The following is a 14510-nucleotide window of genomic DNA, read 5'->3' on the forward strand; positions in this document are numbered from 1 at the left end:
GCTGTAGTAAATTAACAGCATTCTCACACAGGTGTTGCTTTTGTCCAGGTGGGAAAGGGCAGTGTGGAGTGCAGTAGAGATTGCATAATCTGTGGATCTGTTGGGGCGGTATGCAGATTGGAGTCGGTCTAGGGTTTCGACATCTGGTTCAGTAGCATCGGTTATCCTCTTTGTGAAGAACATACAGACTGTTTTTTACTTCTTCTTACAATGAGATGGAAACATGAGTCACTGAGACCCTTGTAACATTGCTCCATCTTGGACTTCACGTTTTCCAGAAGAAAGTAGTTGGCCATTTCTGTGGAGTGGTTTGTTCTGAAGCCAAACTGCATTGCGTGTAGACGATTTAAAGATGGGTGTTCTTATGGTTGACCTCCAAACCCTAGGACCCCCCCCTAAGGTAGAGTCCAGACCAAACATCTTTGGCTTTAGTTCATTAGAGAGCCAATCATCTTGTTCACCTCTGATTCAGAAACCTCCCTTATGAGTGTCATTCACTGGTGCTGTGCCCTAGAAACCAGTGGAGGGGTTCTGTCCGTAAGACAAGTCACCCTGGTTGGCCTTTTTATGAGCTGTGAGGTCAAAGGTATTTCTGATCCCTTTTAGGATTTTCCTACAAGACTTGTCTTCATAATTCATGTTAAAGTCTCCCATTTTAAGATGAACAATGTCCTGAAATGACATTCCCTTAATTAAATTGGTCAAAAACAGTGTTTTGGTGTAAAGGGGACTGTACATTCCTGAAGGCTATTAGGCATTTGAGGAGACAGTGGATTCTTTAGGCCAATACCTTCTAGTTCATTATCACGGCCGCTCAATTTGTTTACAACGGATATGTTCTTTAATGTAAATAATCAAACCCACTCTTCCTTCAATCCGGTCTGTCCTGAAAACATTGTAGCCGGGCAGTCCCCCTCTTCCTTCCATCCTGTCTCTCCTGAAAACATTGCAGCTGGGCAGACCCCCTCCTCCTTCCATCCTGTCTCTCCTGAAAACATTGCAGCCGGGCAGACCCCCTCTTCCTTCCATCCTGTCTCTCCTGAAAACATTGTAGCCGGGCAGACCCCCTCTTCCTTCCATCCTGTTTCTCCTGAAAACATTGTAGCCGGGCAGACCCCCTCCTCCTTCCATCCTGTCTCCTGAAAACATTGTAGCCGGGCAGACCCCCTCTTCCTTCCATCTGGTCTCTCCTGAAAACATTGCAGCCGGGCAGACCCCCTCCTCCTTCCATCCGGTCTCTCCTGAAAACATTGCAGCCGGGCAGACCCCCTCCTCCTTCCATCCTGTTTCTCCTGAAAACATTGTAGCCGGGCAGACCCCCTCCTCCTTCCATCCGGTCTCTCCTGAAAACATTGTAGCCGGGCAGACCCCCTCCTCCTTCCATCCTGTCTCCTGAAAACATTGTAGCCGGGCAGACCCCCTCCTCCTTCCATCCTGTCTCCTGAAAACATTGTAGCCGGGCAGACCCCTCTTCTTTCCATCCGGTCTCTCCTGAAAACATTGTAGCCGGGCAGTCCCCCTCCTCCTTCCATCCGGTCTCTCCTGAAAACATTGCAGCCGGGCAGACCCTCCTCCTTCCTGAAAACATTGTAGCCAGGCACAAAGCAGCAGATGTAGAGTTTTTATGGAGCCATGTCTCTGAAAGGCAGTCGACGTCAAGGTTTGAGTCTGTGAGAAGATGTTGAATTTGATCACTTTTTGGAATGACACAGCAAATGTTCAAGAACCCCCTCCCCCTTAGTAGTCCCTTGGGTTTAGCTCGTGGGTCTCAGATTACTCGAGTGTGATTGACAGTTTGAAAAAAACGTAACATGTTCTGACTGTTGGGTTTAGGCTGTTTTCGTTCTTATTGGAGGCAGTTCGGTAGTGAATTTACCTCTCTCTCTTGCACTGGATGCTGGGAACTAATTAAAACAGCTTGCATGCCAAAAGCAGAGTCTGGGATCGCGTATAGTGACTTGGATATTTTTGGGCAGTCAAAGTTAATCTTGGAGCTTGTAAACTCGAGAGGAATCATGGGACCACAGCAGTCACCCACTGTGGTGATGATTTGACGATGGGGCCATCCACTGCTTTTCATTCCTTTGGGTATCAGGAGCCCAGGGTTGAGGCTGGCTCGGAGGTGTCGGGGCCGGGGTCGAGGCTGGCTCGGAGGTGTCGGGGCCGGGGTCGAGGCTGGCTCGGAGGTGTCGGGGCCGGGGTCGAGGCTGGCTCGGAGGTGTCGGGGCCGGGGTCGAGGCTGGCTCGGAGGTGTCGGGGCCGGGGTCGAGGCTGGCTCGGAGGTGTCGGGGCCGGGGTCGAGGCTGGCTCGGAGGTGTCGGGGCCGGGGTCGAGGCTGGCTCGGAGGTGTCGGGGCCGGGGTCGAGGCTGGCTCGGAGGTGTCGGGGCCGGGGTCGAGGCTGGCTCGGAGGTGTCGGGGCCGGGGTCGAGGCTGGCTCGGAGGTGTCGGGCCCGGGGTCGAGGCTGGCTCGGAGGTGTCAGGGTCGCTGGGGTGTCGGGCCCGGGGTCGAGGCTGGCTCGGAGGTGTCGAGGCTGGGGTCGAGGCTGGTGTCTGGGTCGAGGCTGGCTCGGCGGTGCCGGGGTCGAGGCTGGCTCGGCGGTGTCAGGCCCGGGGTTGAGGCTGGCTCGGCGGTGTCAGGCCCGGGGTCGAGGCTGGCTCGGCGGTGTCGGGCCCGGGGAACAGGAGGGTAGTTTAGCAGTTTTTGATAGGTGTTGGAGGACTTGTTTGTTACTACCAAGTGATTCAGTCGAGCAGGGAGAGAGGTAGACTTGGCCATTATTTAGGACCTTATGATATGCTGAGTATTGCCCGATCCCGTGGAACGGTGAACAAAGGCGTTTGTCTGGGGGGGGTTGGCATTCCCCGACGCCAACAGTAGATTATCATCCTAGGGAGGACGTACTGAGATTATCAGTAGAGCAGTTTAGAGCCGATGTGATATATCGAAGTAATGCTGTTTTGTGAAATTCTAAATGTCTGTATCGCAACAATCAAGGTTTTATTATGAGCGTTTGTCTACTTGTTCTCATGTCTTTTTGGTTTCGTCTCCTTCACTCCTTATGTGCACCTTCCCAATTACACCAGAGATCTCCTAAATGAGATGCTCATGTCTCCCCCTAACAGTGGGAGTCTTGTCCCGAAGGAGGGAAGGCAGGCGACAAGCTTGGGGTCAAAATAAGCGCATAGAAATGCATTGGTCTTATTTTAGACTGTTTTTTGGTGAGAGTGAAACCTCTCGCTTCACCTCTTTCTCCCAAGCCCCTTCCCCTAAAACTCACAACAACAAAGATGAGCGATCACAGTATACATAAGTCTCACTAGTGATGCAACCTGAAAAAGTGTTAAAGACAGAGTTAATGAGTACTCGAGGTCACTGAGAAAGTTTGGACATGGCCTGCTCTCCCTTACGTAAGGACTTAAGTACTTTACCATGTTTACTATGTACTGTAGGCAGTAGCATAATAAACATTATATATTTTAAAAACGTTTAAAAAATATATATACTTGTACCACTGTAGATGCTGTGTTTTTTATTTACAGTAGTTATGTACAGCTGGAGGCATTCACAAGTGTTTGAACTCTGCAGACAACATATCCTTGATGGGCTATCAACAGGACTCCTTTGCCAACTTTAGGGACTTTAAAAGTACAGTATCAATGGATGTTTGCGAGGCATGTCACTACTCTCATCTATTTTGCATAGCCCACCAAATGTTGTCTAACATCTGGATGGATCCATAAGGAATTACTATGGGAATAAATGTCACTGAATGACACAGCATGGGGACTGGTCTTTATAAATCAATCAAGATGTTTATGTGGAAATGTAAGGATTATTCTGTACTATACTCACATTTGTTTTTCTCTTGGAAGAGAAAAATCATAATGTTAAAATGTATGAAGCTACATTTCTAAAATCCCATATAGTCTGTTCAATTCAAGGCACCATTTGCTTCTTGAAGCTTCGGCCTATATCATTTCAGTAATTTAGCTTCTCAAAGATGCCCTCTGGTGGGCAAACTAGCACTAACTACCATTAATGGCAACAATGGCTGACACTTAAATAACGTGCCATAGAATTCTGCGGCAGCCCGCAAGCCGTGCTGCAGTATGACGCAACTTTTAAAGGAAGAACCACTGTGTGAGTTTTAGGCCATATCGCCTAGCCCCAGAGCAGCTACATAGCTGACAATCATGGCAATGTACTTGAGAGAGAACACATTATTGCGCTTTAAATCAGTGGTTCCAAACTGTGGGGGGCGCTCCCTGTGGGGGGGGGGGGGGGCTACCTGTCCCAGACCTGCTGTTTTCAACTCTAGAGACAGCAAGAATGGTAGAGATACTCTTAATGATCGGCTATGAAAAGTCGACTGACATTTACTCCTGAGGTGCTGACTTGCTGCACCCTCGACAACTGTGATTATTATTATTATTTGACCCTGCTGGTCATTTATGAACATTTGAACATCTTGGCCATGTTCTGTTATAATCTCCGCCCGGCACAGCCAGAAGAGGACTGGCCACCCCACATAGCCTGGTTCCTCTCTAGGTTTCTTCCTAGGTTTTGGCCTTTCTAGGGAGTTTTTCCTAGCCACCGTGCTTTTACACCTGCATTGTTTGCTGTTTGGGGTTTTAGGCTGGGTTTCTGTACAGCACTTTGAGATATCAGCTGATGTACGAAGGGCTTTATAAATACATTTGATTTGATTGACTTGTTTTGCTTTGTTACATTACAGCTTTATTCTAATATTTATTAAATCATTTTTTTCTCTTAAATCTACACCCAATACCCCATAATGACAAAGCAAAAACAGGTTTTAAGAAATATATTTGCTCATTTATTACGAATAAAAAAATGTATCACCTTTACTTAAGTAATCTTCCTGGGGATGGTGGTACATGCTTGGCACACCTGTATTTGGGGAGTTTATCCCATTCTTCTCTACAGATCCTCTCAAGCTCTGTCAGGTTGGATGGGAAGCGCCGTTGCACAGCTATTTTCAGGTCTCTCCATATTGTTCGTTCGGGTTCAAGACCGGGCTCTGGCAGGGCGTCAAGGACATTCAGAGACTTGTTCGATAGCCAAGACAATGCAGGAGTGGCTGTGTGCTTACGGTTGTTGTCCTGTTGGAAGGTGAACCTTCACCCCAGTCTGAGGTCCTGAGAGCTCCAGAGCACTTTTCATCAAGGATCTCTCTGTACTTTGCTCCGTTCATCTTTCCCTCGACCCAGACTAGTCCCCCAGTCACTGCTGCTGAAAAACATCCCCACGGCATGATGCTGCCACCACCATGCTTCACCGTAGAGAGGGGGCCAGGTTTCCTCTACCCCCGACCAATGGCCCTGGGACGCTACCCCCGACCAATGGCCAGGCCCTGACCTGGGGCCTGTTCAGGAGGGTGTAACATTACTGAATGAAATGTTTACAGAATTGATTTTCTCAGCAATGTAGAGTCGGGGATCATGTCAGTTCTATACATGCATACAATACATTCGGAAAGTATTCAGACCCCTTCAGTTTTTACACTTTGTTACGTTACAGCTTTATTCTAAAATGGATTAAATATTTTTTTCCTCTTCATTATACACACAATACCCCATAATGACAAAGCAAAAAAGGTTCAAATGTTTTTGCTAATTTATAATAAAAAAATTTTTTTTAACTGATTATTTACAGAAGTAGTCAGACCTTTTACTCAGTACTTTGTTGATGCACCTTTGGCAGCCTTTTACAGTCTTCTTGGTTGTGATGCTAAAAACTCGGCATACCTGTATTTGTAGAGTTTCTCCCATTCTTCTCTGCAGATCCTCTCAAGCTCTCAGGTTGAATGGGAAGCATTGCTGCACAGCTATTTCAGGTCTCCATAGATGTTCCCTCGAGTTCAAGTCTGGGCTCTGGCTGAGCCACTCAAGGACATTGAGGTTTGTCTCGAAGCCACTTCTGCTTTGCGTTGGCTGTGTGCTTAGGGTCGTTGTCCTGTTGGAAGGTGAACCTTCACCCATCTGAGGTTCTGAGCGCTCTGGAGCAGGTTTCATCAAGGATCTCTGTACTTTGCTTCATCTTTCTCTCAATCCTGACTAGTCTCCCAGTCCCTGCAGCTGAAAAACACCGCCAAAGCATGATGCAGCCAACGCCATGCTTCACCGTAGGGATGTTGCCAGGTTTCAATTTCACACTCAATTCGACCACTTTGAACATTAAATGCACACTCAATTCGACCACTTTGAACATTGAATGCACACTCAATTCGACCACTTTGAACATTAAATGCACACTCAATACGACCACTTTGAATATTAAATGCACACTCAATTCGACCACTTTGAACATTGAATGCACACTCAATTCGACCACTTTGAACATTAAATGCACACTCAATTCGACCACTTTGAACATTGAATGCACACTCAATTCGACCACTTTGAATATTAAATGCACACTCAATTCGACCACTTTGAACATTGAATGCGCACTCAATTCGACCACTTTGAACATTAAATGCACACTCAATTCGACCACTTTGAACATTGAATGCACACTCAATTCGACCACTTTGAACATTAAATGCACACTCAATTCGACCACTTTGAACATTAAATGCACACAATTCGACCACTTTGATACTTTGAGATTTTTAGCGGGCGACATTTAAAGTAGAATTGTAATGTTGATGGTTGTGGCAGTGGCTAACCAAGTCAGACTGCGGCCTCCTGGTCCATAGGCAGCTTTCAAGGTAAGAACATCCTGCTTGCACTCCAGGGGGGTTGTCCTCCCCTGAAGTTCTGGGTGTTTGAAAATGTTCTTGTTCTAGTAATTAGTTTCTCAGTCACCCAACCTTCAAAAACATTTAATGAATATCAATATTCAGGTGGTTTGTGCCTACTAGTTGAAGATCCTTGGCATCATCTTACTCTACATAGACACTATGATGTGTTTGAGTTGAGTCCCCCTTTCATCTCTGCCTAACATGTGCACAATGCTAAAATATCAAATTACATTTGATTCCTGGAGCACTTAATATCCTATGCTTCTTTGTATGACTTACTCAAAACTGTCCATGAAGGACTGCAAAAATACATCTTCTGATATCATTCATTTTCAGACACAAGTAGCCATATCAGATTGATCAGATGACCCGTTTCAGGAAACTATGCATGTCATGACTTCACAGGAGAGCCATTTAAACTTGCTTTAAATTATTATTATTTTCTTTCTAAATTTGTTTTTGGGCAGAAATTACTTCTGGAACATGTGAACTTTCATGTGCCTTAATAACAAACTTGTATGTCATCTGTAAATATGAATAAAATTGTTAGAGGAGAGGAGTTAGGATTGGTCTGCCATATTAGCAGGCTTCGCTCTATTTGAGCTGGTCAGTCTGTGTTAATCCTGTCGTATGCTGCTTTTTTTTAATGTGGTGTTGCTCACCTTTCTGGAGGAATCAAGTTTTGAAATCAGTGGAATTAGAGTATGATAGCTACAGAGATGGAGAAACACCTGTCTCCGGATTACATCTTCAAATTAAGGGCAACCGTGGCATGGCAGCCATACATGATATATGCGGATAAGATTGTAGTTAGCTAATGCTATACTTTTTTCCAGGTAATACACATTTCTAATTTTGAGTGGTTTCATTTCAAGCTAAAGTGTGCTAAGCCCTCCTGTTCCTGTAATCCATGATCAGCTCCTTTGTCATGCTGACGTTGAGGGAGAGGTTGTTGTCCTGGCACCAGACTGCCAGGTCTCTGACCTCCCGGTAAGCTATCTTGTCGTCAGTGATCAGGCCTACCACTGTCATGTCGTCTGCAGACTTGAAGATGGTGTTGGAGTCATGCGCTGCCACGTAGTCTTGGGTGATCCGGGAGTAATCAAATCACATTTTATTAGTCACATGCGCCAAATACAACCGGTGTAGACCTTACAGTGAAATGCTTACTTACAAGCCCCTAACCAACAGTGCAGTTTCAAAATTGCAGATAAGAATAAGAGATCAAAGTAACAAGTAATTAAAGAGGAACAGTGAAATAACAATAGCGAGACTATATACATGGGGGTGCCGGTACAGAGTCAATATGCGGGGGAACTGGTTAGTTGAGGTAGTATGTACATGTAGGTAGAGTTATTAAAGTAACTATGCATAGATGACGGGGGGGGGGGGGCAATGCAAATAGTCAGGGTAGCCATTAGATTAGATGTTCAGGAGTCTTATGGCTTGGGGGTAGAAGCTGTTTAGAAGCCTCTTGGACCTAGACTTGGCGCTCTGGTGCCGCTTGCAGTGCGGAAGCAGGGAGAACAGTCCATGATTAGGGTGGCTGGAGTCTAACCATTTTTAGTGCCTTCCTCTGACACCACCTGGTATAGAGGTCCCGGATGTCAGGAAGCTTGGCCCCAGTGATGTACTGGGCCATACGCACTACCCTCTGTAGTGCCTTGCGGTCGGAGGCCGAGCAGTTGTCATACCAGGCAGTGATGTAACTAGTCAGGATGCTCTTGATGGTGCAGCTGTAGAATCTTTTGAGGATCTGAGGACCCATGCCAAATCTTTTTAGGCTCCTGAGGGGGAATAGGTTTTGTCGTGCCCACTTCACGACTGTCATGGTGTGCTTGGACCATGTTAGTTTGTTGATGTGGACACCAAGGAACTTGAAGCTCTCAACCTGCTCCAATGCAGCCCCGTCAATGAGAATGGGGGCGTCCTCTTTTTCCTGTAGTCCACAATCATCATCTTTGTTGATGGAGAGATTGTTGTCCTGGCACCACACGGCCAGGTATCTGACCTCCTCCCTATAGGCTGTCTCGTTGTTGTCTGTGATCATGCCTACCACAGTACAGGAGGAGACTTAAGCTTGCACCCCTGAGGGGCCCCTGTGTTGAGGGTCAGTGTGGCAGATATGTTGCCTATCCTCACAACCTGGGCACGGCCAGTAGGTCTAGGCCAATATTATTGGCACAGGAACAAAGGCAAAAGGTCTACTACTCGTGTTTCAAAGTTAGGATTCCAATAGGACTAATGGAAGACTAGATCAAAATCACTTCTGTCTGGTCTGTATCGGGCTTGGTTTTAAATTGGGAGCTTTGTGTCTGAGAGGAGGTGTTTGTGTTGACTGAAGATTGAAGGTTTCCTAATGCAGTGTTTTCCCCTTACTGACATGGGCATTAATATGGACTTGGACCCCACTTTTTAGCTTTAACAGCCTACTCTTCTGGGGAGGCTTTCCACTAGATGTTGGAACATTGCTTGCTTCCATTCAGCTACGAGCATTAGTGAGATCGGGTACTGATGTTGGGCGATTAGGCCTGGCTCGCAGTCGACGTTACAATTTATCCCCAAGGTGTTCTATGGGGTTGAGGTCAGGGCTCTTTGCAGACCTGTCAAGTTCTTCCACACCAATCTCGACAAACCATTTCTGTGTGGACCTTGCTTTGTGCACAGGGGTGTTGTCATGCTGAAACAGGAAAGGGCCTTCCCCAAGCTGTTACCACAAAGTTGGATGCACAGAATTGTCTAGAATGTCTTTGTATGCTGTAGCATTAAGATTTCCCTTCAGTGGAACTAAGGGGCCTAGCCCTACCCATGAAAAACAGCCCAGACCATTATGCCTCCTCCACCAAACTTTACAGTTGGCTCTATGAATTGGGGCAGGTAGCGTTCTCCTGGGATCCACCAAAACTAGATTTGTATGTCAGACGGTGGTAAAGCGTGATTCATCCCTCCAGAGAAAGCATTTCCACTGCTCCAGAGTACAATGAAAGCGAGCTTTACACCACTCCAGTCAACACTTGGTATTACGCATGGTTATCTTCGGCGTGGCCAGGGAAACCCATTACATGAAGCCCCCGACTAACGGTTATTGTGCTGACGTTGCTTCCAGAGGCAGTTTGGAACTCTGTAGTGAGTGTCTGTCCTCGATTGCAACAATCTTCACGCGCTTCAGCACTCTGCAGTCCCATTCTGTGAGCTTGTGTGGCCTACCACTTCATGGCTGAGCTGTTGTTCTCCTAGACGTTTCCACTTCACAATAACAGCACTCACAGCACTCTAGCAGTTGGCCCGGGCGGCTCTAGCAGTTGGCCCGGGGCGGCTCTAGCAGTTGGCCCGGGGGCGGCTCTAGCAGTTGGCCCGGGGGCGGCTCTAGCAGTTGGCCCGGGGGCGGCTCTAGCAGTTGGCCCGGGGGCGGCTCTAGCAGTTGGCCCGGGGGCGGCTCTAGCAGTTGGCCCGGGGGCGGCTCTAGCAGTTGGCCCGGGGCGGCTCTAGCAGTTGGGGGCGGCTCTAGGGGGGCGGCTCTAGCAGTTGGCCCGGGGGCGGCTCTAGCAGTTGGCCCGGGGGCGGCTCTAGCAGTTGGCCCGGGGGCGGCTCTAGCAGTTGGCCCGGGGGCGGCTCTAGCAGGGCAAACATTTGATTAACTGACTTGTTGGAAAGGTGACATTCTATGATGGTGCCACATTGAAAGTCACTGAGCTGTTCAGTAATGCCATTCTACTGCCATTGTTTGTCTATGGACATTGCATGGCTGTGCTCAATTTTTATACCCCTGTCAGCAACGGGTGTGGCTGAAATAGCCTAACCCACTAATTTGAAGTGGTGTCCACATACACTACAAAGGTATCTGGATCCATTGTTTGTTTATTCCATGTGTGTTGTATGTTTCAAGCTGCTTTGCTTTATCTTTGCCAGGTCGCAGTTGTAAATGAGAACTTGTTCTCAACTAGCCTACCTGGTTAAATAAAGGTGTTCTCAACTAGCCTACCTGGTTAAATAAAGGTGTAAATGTAAACAATCAATAAGTCTATAAACAGCATGTATACAGCACTGTGTTCTTGGTTAGCAACTCCATTGTAGATTTGGCCTGGTGTCATAGGTTATTGTCCTGCTGAAAGGTGAATTCATCTCCCAGTGTCTGGTTAGAAAAAAGGCAACCAGTTTTTTTTTTCTAGGATTTTGCCTGTGCTTATCTCCATTTAAGTTTGTTATCCTAAAATGCCTCAGTCCTTAAATGATCACAAGCATACCCATAACTATGCTTGAAAATATGGAGTGGTACTCAGTGACTTATTTGATTTGTCCCAAACATAACACTTTGTATTCAGGACAAAAAGTTAATTGCTTTGCAACATTTTTTGCAGTATGACTTTAGTGCCTTGTTGCAAACCAGATGCATGTTTTGGAATATTTTTATTCTGTACAGGTTTCCTTATTTTCACTCTGTCATTTAGGTTAGTATTGTGGAGTAACTACACTGTTGTTGATCCATCCTCAGTTTTCTCCCCATCACAGCTATTAAACTCTGTCATTTAGGTTAGTAATTGTGGAGTAACTACAATGTTGTTGATCCATCCTCAGTGTTCTCCTATCACAGCTATTAAACTCAGTAACTGTTTTAAAGTCACCATTGGCCTTATGGTGAAACCCCTGAGCAGTTTCCTTCCTCTCTGAGTTAAGGAAGGACGCCTGTATCTTTGTAGTGACTGGGTGTATTGATACACCATCCAAAGTGTAATGAATAACTTCACCATGCTCAAAGGGATATTCAATGTCTGATTTGTATTTTTACCCATCTACCAATAGGTGATCTTCTTTGCAAGGCATTGTAAAACCTCCCTGGTCGTTGTGGTTGAATCTGTGTTTGAAATTCACTGCTCAACAGAGGGGCCTTACAGATAATTGTATATGTTGGGGTACAGAGATGAGGGGCCTTACAGATAATTGTATGTGTGGTGACGAGGTCATCCAGCTCTCACACAGTCCCTGCAATTTATGTGACTTGTTAAGAAATGTTTTACTCCTGAACTTATTTAGGCTTGCCTTAACAAAGGGGTTGAATACTTATTGACTCAAGACATTTAAACTTTTCATTTTTAATTAGTTGTAAACACTTCTAAAAAAGAAAGTTCCACTTTGACATTGGGGTATTGTGTGTATGCCTGTTGAGGTATTGTGTGTAGGCCTGTTGGGGTATTGTGTGTAGGCCTGTTGGGGTATTGTGTGTAGGCCTGTTGGGGTATTGTGTGTAGGCCTGTTGAGGTATTGTGTGTAGGCCTGTTGGGGTATTGTGTGTAGGCCGGTTGGGGCATTGTGTGTAGGCCGGTTGGGGTATTGTGTGTAGGCCGGTTGGGGTATTGTGTGTAGGCCGGTTGGGGTATTGTGTGTAGGCCTGTTGAGGTATTGTGTGTAGGCCGGTTGGGGTATTGTAGGCCGGTTGGGGTACCCGGTTGGGGTAAGGCCGAAGCTGGGGTATTGTGTGTAGGCCCGATTTGAATCCATTTTAAATTCAGGCAGTAACACAACAAAATGTGGAAGTCAAGGGGTGTGAATGCATGTAACCTTCGCTCTCTCTCCCGCTACTTCTCCTCTTCCATCCTATCATCTCTTCCCTCCGCTCAAACCTTCTCCCCACCCCTACCTCACCTCGCGGCCGGTTGGGGTATTGTGTGTAGGCCGGTTGGGGTATTGTGTGTAGGCCGGTTGGGGTATTGTGTGTAGGCCGGTTGGGGTATTGTGTGTAGGCCGGTTGGGGTATTGTGTGTACGACTTAATCTCGATTTGAATCCATTTTAAATTCAGGCAGTAACACAACAAAATGTGGAAGTCAAGGGGTGTGAATGCTTTCTGAAGGCACTGTAGCTAGCATGTAGGATTATCAACATGAGGGATTGAGAGGGTTATAGCTGGCAGATGTAGCTAGCATGTAGCATTATCAACATGAGGGATTGAGGGATATACACTGCTCAAAAAAATAAAGGGAACACTAAAATAACACATCCTAGATCTGAATGAATGAAATATTCTTATTAAATACTTTTTTCTTTACATAGTTGAATGTGCTGACAACAAAATCACACAAATTATCAATGGAAATCAAATTTATCAACCCATGGAGGTCTGGATTTGGAGTCACACTCAAAATTAAAGTGGAAAACCCCACTACAGGCTGATCCAACTTTGATGTAATGTCCTTAAACAAGTTAAAATGAGGCACAGTAGTGTGTGTGGCCTCCACGTGCCTGTATGACCTCCCTACAACGCCTGGGCATGCTCCTGATGAGGTGGCGGATGGTCTCCTGAGGGATCTCCTCCCAGACCTGGACGAAAGCATCCGCCAACTCCTGGACAGTCTTGGTGCAACGTGGCGTTGGTGGATAGAGCGAGACATGATGTCCCAGATGTGGTCAATTGGATTCCGGTCTGGGGAACAGGCGGGCCAGTCATTAGCATCAATGCCTCCTCTTGCAGGAACTGCTGACACACTCCAGCCACATGAGGTCTAGCATGGTCTTGCATTAGGAGGAACCCAGGGCCAACCGCACCAGCATATGGTCTCACAAGGGATCTGAGGATCTCATCTCGGTACCTAATGGCAGTCAGGCTACCTCTGGCGAGCACATGGAGGTCTGTGCATTCCCCCAAAGAAATGCCACCCCACACCATGACTGACCCACCGCCAAACCGGTCATGCTGGAGGATGTTGCAGCAGCAGAACGTTCTCCACGGCGTCTCCAGGCTCTGTCACGTCTGTCACATGTGCTCAGTGTGAACCTGCTTTCATCTGTGAAGAGCACAGGGCGCCAGTGGTGAATTTGACAATCTTGGTGTTCTCTGGCAAATGCCAAACGTTCTGCACGGTGTTGGGCTCTAAGCACAACCCCCACCTGTGGACGTCGGGCCCTCATACCACCCTCATGGAGTCTGTTTCTGACCGTTTGAGCAGACACATGCAGATTTGTGGCCTGCTGGAGGTCATTTTGCAGGGCTCTGGCAGTGCTCCTCCTGCTCCTCCTTGCACAAAGGCGGAGGTAGCGGTCCTGCTGCTGGGTTGTTGCCCTCCTACGGCCTCCTCCACGTCTCCTGATGTACTGGCCTGTCTCCTGGTAGCGCCTCCATGCTCTGGACACTACGCTGACAGACACAGCAAACCTTCTTGCCACAGCTCGCATTGATGTGCCATCCTGGATGAGCTGCACTACCTGAGCCATTTGTGTGGGTTGTAGACTCCGTCTCATGCTACCACTAGAGTGAAAGCACCGCCAGCATTCAAAAGTGACCAAAACATCAGCCAGGAAGCATAGGAACTGAGAAGTGGTCTGTGGTCACCACCTGCAGAACCACTCCTTTATTGGGGGTGTCTTGCTAATTGCCTATAATTTCCACCTGTTGTCTATTCCATTTGCACAACAGCATGTGAAATGTATTGTCAATCAGTGTTGCTTCCTAAGTGGACAGTTTGATTTCACAGAAGTGTGATTGACTTGGAGTTACATTGTGTTGTTTAAGTGTTCCCTTTATTTTTTTGAGCAGTGTAGCTGGCAGATGTAGCTAGCATGTAGCATTATCAACATGAGGGGTAGCTAGCTGGCAGCTGTAGCTAGCATGTAGCATTATCAACATGAGGGGTAGCTAGCTGGCAGCTGTAGCTAGCATGTAGCATTATCAACATGAGGGGTAGCTAGCTGGCAGCTGTAGCTAGCATGTAGCATTATCAACATGAGAGGGAGAGCGGGAGATAGCGGGCA

The sequence above is a fragment of the Oncorhynchus gorbuscha genome, linkage group LG09 (genome assembly GCF_021184085.1).
Source record: "Oncorhynchus gorbuscha isolate QuinsamMale2020 ecotype Even-year linkage group LG09, OgorEven_v1.0, whole genome shotgun sequence".
Taxonomy (NCBI): domain Eukaryota; kingdom Metazoa; phylum Chordata; class Actinopteri; order Salmoniformes; family Salmonidae; genus Oncorhynchus; species Oncorhynchus gorbuscha.